The 13,318-nt window shown below is 41.2% G+C and overlaps 1 pseudogene; it reads left to right on the top strand.

The window, feature by feature from the left end:
• The first annotated feature begins 767 nt into the window (after window positions 1-767).
• Window positions 768-13,318, top strand: part of LOC139411226 (zinc finger protein 345-like) — a 23,213-nt pseudogene continuing 10,662 nt past the window's right edge.

Genomic DNA, 13,318 nt, shown 5'->3' with positions numbered 1-13,318 from the left:
TGCAAAACGTTATGTTTGGCGTAAAAGCAACACAGCTGAACACACCATCCCCACTGTCAAACATGGTGGTGGCAGCATCATGGTTTGGGCCTGCTTTTCTTCAGCAGGGACAGGGAAGATGGTTAAAATTGATGGGAAGATGGATGGAGCCAAATACAGGACCATTCTGGAAGAAAACCTGATGGAGTCTGCAAAAGACCTGAGACTGGGACGGAGATTTGTCTTCCAACAAGACAATGATCCAAAACATAAAGCAAAATCTACAATGGAATGGTTCAAAAATAAACATATCCAGGTGTTAGAATGGCCAAGTCAAAGTCCAGACCTGAATCCAATCGAGAATCTGTGGAAAGAACTGAAAACTGCTGTTCACAAATGCTCTCCATCCAACCTCACTGAGCTCGAGCTGTTTTGCAAAGAGGAATGGGAAAACATTTCAGTCTCTCGATGTGCAAAACTGATAGAGACATACCCCAAGCGACTTACAGCTGTAATCGCAGCAAAAGGTGGCGCTACAAAGTATTAACTTAAGGGGGCTGAATAATTTTGCACGCCCAATTTTTCAGTTTTTGATTTGTTAAAAAAGTTTGAAATATCCAATAAATGTCGTTCCACTTCATGATTGTGTCCAACTTGTTGTTGATTCTTCACAAAAAAATACAGTTTTATATCTTTATGTTTGAAGCCTGAAATGTGGCAAAAGGTCGCAAAGTTCAAGGGGGCCGAATACTTTCGCAAGGCACTGTAGCTAGCTAACATCTCCAACCATGAGGTCACTAAGCTACTCTCCTCCGGATAAAGAAGAGGAGGTCTGCTGGACGGAGAAAGAAGCTCTGGTGAAAGAGGAGGAGGAAGAGAAATATGTTACAATACAAAAACAAGTAGAGGGTGAGGCTGTTACAGTGAAAGAAGAAGAGAAACACGTTTCAGTGAAAGAGGAGGAAGACTCGTTCAGAGTGAAAGGAGGAAGATGTTACAGTAAAAGAAGAGGAGGCAGAGAAAGAGGAGGATGCAGTTTTTGGAGTGAAAAGGAGGATGAAGAAGAGGGCCCGGTTTCCCAAACGCATCTTAAGGCATCCAATGGTTCTAACGATGAACAGGCCCTGATTAACACTAGTAAGTACTAGTAAGTCTTAAAAACAGAGGCACAAACTCTGCAGTTGTTGAACTGATGTGTGGTGTTAAAGGCAAAATCTGCAATTGTTACATCCATATTGTGACTTTTAAATTATTTATTTATAGCCATTGATTCTTGAAGAATAAAACACATGGCTCATGAGCTTAGTTCAACTATTTACCCCATCAGAACCCCAAATAAGCTTTTTTTACTCCAATGTTTAGAAACAATGTAAATGAACACTGTATACCTTCAACATGGTTAAATCTATAATGTTGATATCATGGATAGTCAGTCCTTGCATCCATAGGTCTGTCTATGAATTTGAGAGTAGTTACATTTCTCCAGCCCCATCCATCATCGTATTACCAAAACAGTGGTGGAATTACAGCTTTGTTATGTTTCAACTGCAGATTGGTAGATTGTTGTGTGGCTTTTTTAAAGGGGCCACCTAGGATTTAAACAGCAACAAAATGGCTGCCCTGAGACTTTGTTTGGTAAAAAGCTGAGGGATGGGGGCTGGAGAAATGTAACCACTCTCAATTTCATAGAGAAAGCTATTGTAGCAACCGTAACCAAAAACCTAGTGACCTCGTCAAGAAGTTCAGACATCTTGGCATAACAGTTATAAGGTGTTGGCCTGACAGTCACTGGACCCAGGTTTGAGTAAAGCTCAGTGCTACCCCCCGAATTCATTCCACTATGAATACAAAGACTGGCCATCCATGAGGTCAAAATTATTGTTTTAAACAGATTTTGAGGCTATATAGTATATTCTATAGTTGCCAGTGAAGATTTTCTGTCGGGGTAAATTATTAGACCTGTTGATAAGTCATGTATAATATTCAGACATTTTTTTTCAAGCCATTACGTTACATTAAACTATTAAATGAAAGGCGAATAATACCTAGATTCAATTACATTTATGAATTGGTTTGAAACCTTTGTTTTAAACCCTTCTCAAAGTTGGTGCCTTTGATGTATTTGAAGAAAAAAAATGGTTTCTAATAAAAACCATTTTTTATTTATTTAAATGTAACCTTTATTTAACTAGGCAAGTCAGTTATGAACAAATTCTTATTTACAATGGCTGCCTACACCGGACAATGCTGGGCCAATTGTGTGCTGACCTATGGGACTGCCAATCACGGACGGTTGTGATACAGCCTGGATTCGAACCAGGGTGTCTGTAGTGACGCCTAATGCACAAATCAAATTTATTCATATAGCCCTTCGTACATCAGCTGATATCTCAAAGTGCTGTACAGAAACCCAGCCTAAACCCCCAAACAGCAAGCAATGCAGGTATTGAAGCACGGTGGCTAGAATAAACTCCATTGAAAGGCCAAAACCTAGGAAGAAACCTAGAGAGGAACCAGGCTATGAGGGGTGGCCAGTCCTCTTCTGGCTGTGCCGGTGGAGATTATAACAAAACATGGCCAAGATGTTGAAATGTTCATCAATGACCAGCATGGTCAAATAATAATAATCACAGTAGTTGTCGAGGTTGCAGCAAGTCTGCACCTCAGGAGTAAATGTCAGTTGGCTTTTCATAGCCTCATTAAGAGTATCTCTACCACTCCTGCTGTCTCTAGAGAGTTTCTCTGGGAGTTTGTCAGACAGCAGGTCTGGGACAGGTAGCAGGTCCGGTGAACAGGTCAGGATTCCATAGCCGCAGGCAGAACAGTTAACTGGAGCAGCAGCATGGCCAGGTGGACTGGGGACAGCAAGGAGTCATCATGCCAGGTAGTCCTGAGGCATGGTCCTAGGGCTCAGGTCCTCAGAGAGAGAGAAAGAAAGAGATAATTAGAGAGGGCATACCTAAATTCACACAGGACAACGGATAAGACAGGAGAAGTACTCCAGATATAACAAACTGACCTTAGCCCCCCGACACATAAACTACTGCAGCATAAATACTGGAAGCTGAGACAGGAGGGGTCAGGAGACACTGTGGCCCCATCCGATGATACCCCCGGACAGGGCCAAACAGGAAGGATATAACCCCACCCACTTTGCCAAAGCACAGCCCCCACACCACTAGAGGGATATCTTCAACCACCAACTTACCATTCTGAGACAAGGCCGAGTATAGTCCACAAAGATCTCCGCCACGGCACAACCCAAGGGGAGCGCCAACCCAGACAGGAAGATCACATCAGTGACTCAACCCACTCAAGTGACGCACCCCTCCTAGGGACGGCATGAAAGAGCACCAGTAAGCCAATGACTCAGCCCCTGTAATAGGGTTAGAGGCAGAGAATCCCAGTGGAAAGAGGGGAACCGGCCAGGCAGAGACGGCAATGCCTTTCCGCTCACTTTCACACTCCTGGGCCAGACTACACTCAATCATATGACCCACTGAAGAGATGAGTATTCAGTAAAGACTTAAAGGTTGAGACTGAGACTGCATCTCTCACATGGGTAGGCAGACTATTCCATAAAAATTGAGCTCTATAGGAGAAAGCCCTGCCTCCAGCTGTTTGCTTAGAAATTCTAGGGACAGTTAGGAGGCCTGCGTCTAGTGACCGTAGCGTACGTGTAGGTATGTACGGCAGGACTAAATCAGAGAGATAGGTAGGAGCATTCCCATGTAATGCTTTGTAGGTTAGCAGTAAAACCTTGAAATCAGCCCTTGCCTTAACAGGAAGCCAGTGTAGGGAGGCTAGCACTGGAGTAATATGATCAATTTTTTTTGGTTCTAGTTAGGATTCTAGCAGCCGCATTTAGCACTAACTGAAGTTTATTTAGTGCTTTATCCGGGTAGCCGGAAAGTAGAGCATTGCAGTAGTCTAACCTAGAAGTGACAAAAACATGGATACATTTTTCTGCATCATTTTTGGACAGAAAGTTTCAGATTTTTGCAATGTTACGTAGATGGAAAAAAGCTGTCCTTGAAACAGTCTTGATATGTTTGTCAAAAGAGAGATCAGGGTCCAGAGTAACGCCGAGGTCCTTCACAGTTTTATTTTAGACGACTGTACAACCATTAAGATTAATTGTCAGATTCAGCAGAAGATCTCTTTGTTTCTTGGGACCTAGAACAAGCATCTGTTTTGTCCAAGTTTAAAAGTAGAAAGTTTGCAGCCATCCACTTCCTTATGTCTGAAATACAGGCTTCTAGCGAGGGCAATTTTGGGGCTTCACCATGTTTCATTGAAATGTACAGCTGTGTGTCATCCGCATAGCAGTATTTAATATGATGTACAATATTCCATGATGTTTCTATATGATAACAATAGCATAATATATTTAATATGATGTACAATATTCCATGATGTTTCTATATGATAACAATAGCATAATATATTTAATATGATGTACAATATTCCATGATGTTTCTATATGATAACAATAGCATAATATATTTAATATGATGTACAATATTCCATGATGTTTCTATATGATAACAATAGCGTAATATATTTAATATGATGACAATAGCATAATATATATTTAATATGCCATATACTATTTTTTTTACTGTTTCACAAATTAATTTTAATTAACTTACTCATTATGATTCAACATCAGTTTACCGTCTCACCTCATACTGTATTGGAGCAGCAGCAGCTGACTTGATCGTTGATGTTAATCATCATGTTTGAATCTGAGAGTAAATAGAGCCGACTACAACTCTAAAAATGAAGGGTTCAACTGGAGTTGTTCTCAGATCCCCTAAGAACCGTAGGGTTCTTGGTCAACAAAAAACAGCCCCAAAAGGTTCTTCAAATAACTTGTTAGAAGGTGGTTTAATCGAGGAACCTCCGTTGTTGCTGGACTTCTTCCGGGAACTTTGCAATTACAACTGAAAACGATGGTGACAAGTTTCCAATCTAGAGCAGTTCTCACTTTTGTGATAATGAACTAGCTAACGTGAACTAACAAACAAACTAACTAAGGACGGTGACCTGTCCAGACGAGATGTTACAACGAACTGAATCGTCAATGGAGGTCTTCCTCTTTATGTAGCCTGCTACAGCATGCAATACTATTAACTCACAAGGGGGCATAACGTTACATGGACAATACTATCCCATTTTGGAAACGTTACATGGACAATACTATTCCATTTTGGAAACGTTACATGGACAATACTATCCCATTTTGGAAACGTTACATGGACAATTACTATCCCATTTTGGAAACGTTACATGGACAATACTATCCCATCTTGTAAACGTTACATGGACAATACTATCCCATTTTGGAAACGTTACATGGACAATACTATCGCATTTTGGGATAGTTGCCAGTGTAGATTTCCTGAAGAGGTGAAATTGTTAGACCTATTGATAAGTCACACTTTCGGCGCCGACAGAGATGGCCGCCTCGCTTCGCGTTCCTAGGAAACTATGCAGTTTTTTGTTTTTTTTACGTGTTATTTCTTACATTAGTACCCCAGGTCATCTTAGGTTTCATTACATACAGTCGAGAAGAACTACTGAATATAAGATCAGCGTCAACTCACCATCAGTACGACCAAGAATATGTTTTTCGCGACGCGGATCCTGTGTTCTGCCTTACAAACAGGACAACGGAGTGGCGCAGCAGCGCCTCTTCAACCTCAGGAGGCTGAAGAAATTTGGCTTGTCACCAAAAGCACTCACAAACTTCTACAGATGCACAATCGAGAGCATCCTGGCGGGCTGTATCACCGCCTGGTACGGCAACTGCTCCGCCCTCAACCATAAGGCTCTCCAGAGGGTAGTGAGGTCTGCACAACGCATCACCGGGGGCAAACTACCTGCCCTCCAGGACACCTACACCACCCGATGTCACAGGAAGGCCATAAAGATCATCAAGAACATCAACCACCCGAGCCACTGCCTGTTCACCCCACTATCATCCAGAAGGCGAGGTCAGTACAGGTGCATCAAAGCTGGGACCGAGAGACTGAAAAACAGCTTCTATCTCAAGGCCATCAGACTGTTAAACAGCCACCACTAACATTGAGTGGCTGCTGCCAACACACTGACACTGACTCAACTCCAGCCACTTTAATAATGGGAATTGATGGGAAATGATGTAAATATATCACTAGCCACTTTAAACAATGCTACCTTATATAATGTTACTTACCCTACATTATTCATCTCATATGCATACGTATATACTGTACTCTATATCATCGACTGTATCCTTATGTAATACATGTATCACTAGCCACTTTAACTATGCCACTTTGTTTACAAATCTCATATGTATATACTGTACTCGATACCATCTACTGTATCTGCCTATGCTGCTCTGTACCATCACTCATTCATATATCCTTATGTACATATTCTTTATCCCCTCACACTGTGTACAAGACAGTAGTTTTGGAATTGTTAGTTAGATTACTTGTTGGTTATTACTGCATTGTCGGAACTAGAAGCACAAGCATTTCGCTACACTCGCATTAACATCTGCTAACCATGTGTATGTGACAAATAAAATTTGATTTGATTTGATTTGATTCATTCTATAATATTCAGCCATTTATTTTTTCATGCCATTACATTAAAGGCGAAACAAACCTAGATTCAATCACATTAAAGGGGAAACATACCTAGATTCAATTACATTCATGAATTGGTTTGAAACCTTTGTTTTAGAACCTTCTCAAAGTTGGTGCCTTGACGGATTTGTAGAAAACGGTTTATCACAAAACACTATTTATTAAAAACATTTATTTAACATTTATTTAACTAGAACAAATTCTTAACAGCTTAAAAAATTACATTGGCATGAATTACCCTCCGTGAACAAGAAGCACCACATTGCAAATATTTTCAAAGATGTGAGATAATTTACTTCTCTGTAATATAACTTTTCAAACGTGACATTTCGTACTTTCGAGGAAAATAGGCATGTTTCTCAACTCAAATCCTGACTTTAAAAAGGGATTTTTGTGAGAATTAGATTAGGAACTGCGTGTCACAGCATGACAATGTGAACGCGATTGGTCAACAGTCTCTTGGACGGGCATTAAACATTTGAATTAAGCTCTAACTAACCAGGTTTCTAGGATATATAGTATATTCTAGAATTGCCTGTGAAGATTTCCTGTGAAGTAATTAAACATTTGAATAAGGCTGTAACCTAAGAAAATGTGGAAAAAGAGAAGGGGTCTGAACTTTCTGAATGCTCTGTATGTTTTATTAAATTTTTCAAATGTAACCTTTATTTACCTAGGCAAGTCAGTTAAGAACAAATTCTTATTTACAATGATGGCCTACATCGGCCAAAACCGGACGACGCCGGGCCAATTGTGCGCCTCCCTATCAGACTCCCAACCACGGCTGGTTGGGATACAGCCTGGATTCGCACCAGGGTCTGTAGTGACGCCTCAAGCACTGAAATGCAGTGCCTTAGACTGTTGCACCACTCGGGATCCCCAAAATCATGTTCTTGTGCTGTCCCCAACTAAAATAAATCTTGGCCAACCAAGAGTCTTCTGTTGTTTTTACCAGTCAATTGTTTGATAATTTTTTACGTGTATTTTTCCATATGTAGACACAAATTGCGCTGTAATATTCAGAATACATTGTGAAAAACTAAAATCGATATTGGTAAATAGTGGTTTCCTCATTAGCATGAAGGAGTTTCTACAACCAAATTGTTTGTGCATCGCCCTCGTGTCGCAATTTTAGCAAACACAGAAAGGGGCCTATATTGGAGACCAAAAGTCGTCTGGCACACTGCTTAGAGTTTCAACAACATGAATAACTTATTTCTAGCCTACAATGTACAATGATGTTACTACTAATGTGAAAACAAGACAAAATCTTACTATTGTTGCTCATTTTAAGACAATTGTCAAATAATTGTAACATTCATTACAGACGTCAATTGTTGTACAACATCATGGCTACGCTGTTGGCATCACCTTTTACAGTGGATTACCGCTGTTGTGGGCCTTTAATCATCTGTCAGACTTTGTTGTTCACACAGGAGAGATACTGAACTATCGTGGATCCTCTGGGGAGACTCAACAACCTCATGATGCCTAAGAGGCAGAGAAGAGTCTCTCCAGATCAGAAGACCTCAATAAACACCTGCAGAGATCCACAGGGAGAACTCACTGCTGCTCTGAATGTGGGAAGAGATTCACCTCATCAGGCATTAAAATTCATCAGAGAACACACACAGGAGAGAAACCTTCTGGCTGTGTTCAATGTCGGAAGAGTTTTGGTCAATCTGGAGAGCTGACAGTGCACCAGAGAATACACACAGGAGAGAAACCTTTTAGCTGTGGTCAATGTGGGAAGAGTTTTGGTCAATCTTGCCATCTGACTCAACACCAGATTATATACACAGGAGAGAAACCTTATAGCTGTGGTCAATGTGGGAGGAGTTTTGCTGCATCTTGAATTCTGACTCAACACCAGAGAATACACACAGGAGAGAAATCTTATAGCTGTGTTCAATGTGTGAAGAGTTTTGGTCAACCTGGCAATCTGGTATCACACCAGAGAACACACACCGTGGAGAAACCTTATAGCTGTGGTCAATGTGGGAAGAGTTTTGGTCAATCTTGCCATCTGGTATCACACCAGAGAACACACACAGGAGAGAAACCTTATAGCTGTGGTCAATGTGGGAAGAGTTTTGGTCAATCTGGAGAGCTGACAGTGCACCAGAGAACACAAACAGACGAGGAACCTTATACAGTGCCTTGCGAAAGTATTCGGCCCCCTTGAACTTTGCGATCTTTTGCCACATTTCAGGCTTCAAACATAAAGATATAAAACTGTATTTTTTTGTGAAGAATCAACAACAAGTGGGACACAATCATGAAGTGGAACGACATTTATTGGATATTTCAAACTTTTTTAACAAATCAAAAACTGAAAAATTGGGCGTGCAAAATTATTCAGCCCCCTTAAGTTAATACTTTGTAGCGCCACCTTTTGCTACGATTACAGCTGTAAGTCGCTTGGGGTATGTCTCTATCAGTTTTGCACATCGAGAGACTGACATTTTTTCCCATTCCTCCTAGCAAAACAGCTCGAGCTCAGTGAGGTTGGATGGAGAGCATTTGTGAACAGCAGTTTTCAGTTCTTTCCACAGATTCTCGATTGGATTCAGGTCGGGACTTTGACTTGGCCATTCTAACACCTGGATATATTTATTTTTAAACCATTCCATTGTAGATTTTGCTTTATGTTTTGGATCGTTGTCTTGTTGGAAGACAAGTCTCCGTCCTAGTCTCAGGTCTTTTGCAGACTCCATCAGGTTTTCTTCCAGAATGGTCCTGTATTTGGCTCCATCCATCTTCCCATCAATTTTAACCATCTTCCCTGTCCCTGCTGAAGAAAAGCAGGCCCAAACCATGATGCTGCCACCACCATGTTTGACAGTGGGGATGGTGTGTTCAGCTGTGTTGCTTTTACGCCAAACATAACGTTTTGCATTGTTGCCAAAAAGTTCAATTTTGGTTTCATCTGACCAGAGCACCTTCTTCCACATGTTTGGTGTGTCTCCCAGGTGGCTTGTGGCAAACTTTAAACGACACTTTTTATGGATATCTTTAAGAAATGGCTTTCTTCTTGCCACTCTTCCATAAAGGCCAGATTTGTGCGATATACGACTGATTGTTGTCCTATGGACAGAGTCTCCCACCTCAGCTGTAGATCTCTGCAGTTCATCCAGAGTGATCATGGGCCTCTTGGCTGCATCTCTGATCAGTCTTCTCCTTGTATGAGCTGAAAGTTTAGAGGGACGGCCAGGTCTTGGTAGATTTGCAGTGGTCTGATACTCCTTCCATTTCAATATTATCGCTTGCACAGTGCTCATTGGGATGTTTAAAGCTTGGGAAATATTTTTGTATCCAAATCCGGCTTTAAACTTCTTCACAACAGTATCTCGGACCTGCCTGGTGTGTTCCTTGTTCTTCATGATGCTCTCTGCGCTTTTAACGGACCTCTGAGACTATCACAGTGCAGGTGCATTTATACGGAGACTTGATTACACACAGGTGGATTGTATTTATCATCATTAGTCATTTAGGTCAACATTGGATCATTCAGAGATCCTCACTGAACTTCTGGAGAGAGTTTGCTGCACTGAAAGTAAAGGGGCTGAATAATTTTGCACGCCCAATTTTTCAGTTTTTGATTTGTTAAAAAAGTTTGAAATATCCAATAAATGTCGTTCCACTTCATGATTGTGTCCCTCTTGTTGTTGATTCTTCACAAAAAAATACAGTTTTATATCTTTATGTTTGAAGCCTGAAATGTGGCAAAAGGTCGCAAAGTTCAAGGGGGCCAAATACTTTCGCAAGGCACTGTAGCTGTGATCAGTGTGACAAGAGATACTCTGATAAAAGATCTCTGATCAAACATCAGAAAATACATACATACATATGAAGGAGTTGTTGTTGTTTGAATAAATGTCACAATGTAGAATGTTTTAACATTGTAGTAGGAGTATTTTAAGGAATTTTGTAGAACCCTAAACGTTTGCCCCATTCAATTGATTTCAGCGTGATATGGATATTAGCCCCAGGGGAAAAATCCAGGCTCTGAATTGAAGGAGTACTATTAATGTGATTTAACAAAAAGGGACTAACACAAAAAGAGCTGTGTTACACTTACCATGTTGGTGACCCACTTGAATTAAAATGCAACACTTCAAAATGTAGCTAGCTGTTTTCTACAAATTGTCCTCTAACCAGGGATGTACACATTACTCCCATATTCCGTGGGGTTTTGAGCTGTTAGTTTTAACAGGACGTGCAACCTCATCTCCCTCCTCTCGGCACAATTGATTTCAACATGATATCGATGAGTGATGACAAATAAGTGTTGCGTTCCTTTATTTAGCGACCCTTAAATGTAAATGCATCTCTCAAAAATGTAGCTGACTGTCTTCTGCAGGTTGTCCTCTAACCAGTGAGGTAAAAGATATCTCCTTTTTTAGTTGTGTTAGTTTCAACAGCACGAACAACCTGATTCCCCCCTAATTGATATCTGTGATTTATTGCTACTTGTGCAGTTTATAAGGTGGTTGTTTAAGTAATAAGTAATATGATTATTGTGGCAGATGTTTGTGTATATAGTACATTTTACGTTTAGGTTTTCAATTTATCACAAACTGTTTCTGCGATTTAATTTCAACGTACTTGCAGCCTATACACATGGACGCAGTATAATAAATTGGTCTATAATCAATTTTATTAACAATCCTAATAAATTGAGTCATAAATATCAAATATATTTGTTGTCCTAAGGGGAAGGAGTTACAGTCTTTCCATTTATGTTCCATTTAGGTTTTTCCATTTAATGTTTCGAGGTTGGACTTTACCACGTATAGCTCGTCAGTATGTATAGCTCGTCAGCACGTATACCTCGTTAGCACGTATAGCTCGTCAGCACTAGGACGCATTGATTGGTGTCACCTCATTAGTCAGTATGTGTTACACCTGTGCTGGCTTGTCCATCTCGTCATTGGGAAGGTGTTTCACCTGAGCTGGTCCAGGTTCAATTTAAAAGTGTCTGGGCCAGTGCTCCAGTTGTTTTGATAGATGTGGAGAGTCAACACCTTTTTGGTTTGTGTCCTGTCTTTAAGTTTGATGTGGGTTTTTCTTTTGTTTGCCTCTTCTTGGGCAGATTTAGTGGGTCTCATGGTGGGTGTCTATTAGGTCGCAGTTGTTGTAACTAGTCAACTTTCAGTGGACACACACATAGGAGAGCCCCTCCTATAAAACAGGCTTATATTTTGAGTTGGATATTTTAATCAATGGCATTTCCTTAGGGTGCCCATTAGTCTTTCAGTTGTTAATCTTCTGTTTTATCCTCTTATGTTTGTTGTGTACTAAATATTTGTTTATTTAAATTTTTTAAATGTATTTACCTGTGAAGCCATTGTGTTGCATCCATGTCTGAAATGTGCTGTATAAATAAAGCTTGATTTGACTTGAACATATGCAAAACTAATGAACCCAATGACCGACCAATCAACAGACTCTTGGTCCCTCTTAGTATCCCCCAAATCCCTTCGAACTAGACCAGGTACTGTTTTACAGCTGCTCTCTCTTCCTCAATGTCATGAACTAGACCAGGTACTGTGTTACAGCTGCTCTCTCCTCCTCAATGTCATGAACTAGACCAGGTACTGTGTTACAGCTGCTCTCTCCTCAATGTCATGTACTAGATCAGGTACTGTGTTACAGCTGCTCTCTCCTCAATGCCATGTACTAGACCAGGTACACACAGAGAAGGAGACACACACACACACAGAGACAGACACAGAGAGAGTGAAACACAGAGAGAGACACACACAGAGCGAGAGAGACACACACAGAGGGAGATACACACTCATACAGAGAGACACACATGCAGGGAGAGAGAGAGACACAGAGAGAGAGAGAGAGAGAGAAACAGAGAGAGAGAGAAACACAGAGAGAGGCACACACACAGAGAAAGAGAGAGAGACATACATAGAGAGAGAGATAAACAGAGAGAGAGAGAGAGAGAGAGAAACACAGATAGAGACACACATACAGAGAGAAACACATGCAGACACACATAGAGAGAGACAGAGAGAGAGACACACAGAGAGAGTCTCACACACAGAGACACACAGAGATAGAGAAAACACGGATAGAGACACACACATTTATTTATTTATTTATTTGTTTATCCGTTATTTTACCAGGTAAGTTGACTGAGAACACGTTCTCATTTGCAGCAACGACCTGGGGAATAGTTACAGGGGAGAGGAGGGGGATGAATGAGCCAATTGTAAACTGGGGATTATTAGGTGACCGTGATGGTTTGAGGGTCAGATTGGGAATTTAGCCAGGACACCGGGGTTAACACCCCTACTCTTACGATAAGTGCCATGGGATCTTTAATGACCTCACAGAGTCATGACACCCGTTTAACGTCCCATCCGAGAGACGGCACCCTACACAGGGCAGTTAGACCAGTGGAAAGAGTGCCTCCTACTGGCCCTCCAACACCACTTCCAGCAGCATCTGGTCTCCCATCCAAGGACTGACCAGGACCAACCCTGCTTAGCTTCAGAAGCAAGCCAGCAGTGGTACGCAGGGTGGTATAGAGAGAGAGAGAGACACATACAGAGAGACACACACACAAACCGAGAGGGAGTTAGACACTTACAGGGAGAGAGACACACACACAGAGAGAGAGAGACACACACAGAGAGTGAGGCAGAGAGAGAGACACACAGAGAGAGACACACACAGAG

The sequence above is a fragment of the Oncorhynchus clarkii genome, chromosome 6, assembly GCF_045791955.1.
Source record: "Oncorhynchus clarkii lewisi isolate Uvic-CL-2024 chromosome 6, UVic_Ocla_1.0, whole genome shotgun sequence".
NCBI classification, from domain to species: domain Eukaryota; kingdom Metazoa; phylum Chordata; class Actinopteri; order Salmoniformes; family Salmonidae; genus Oncorhynchus; species Oncorhynchus clarkii.
This window is presented reverse-complemented; position numbering and strand designations above follow the sequence as displayed.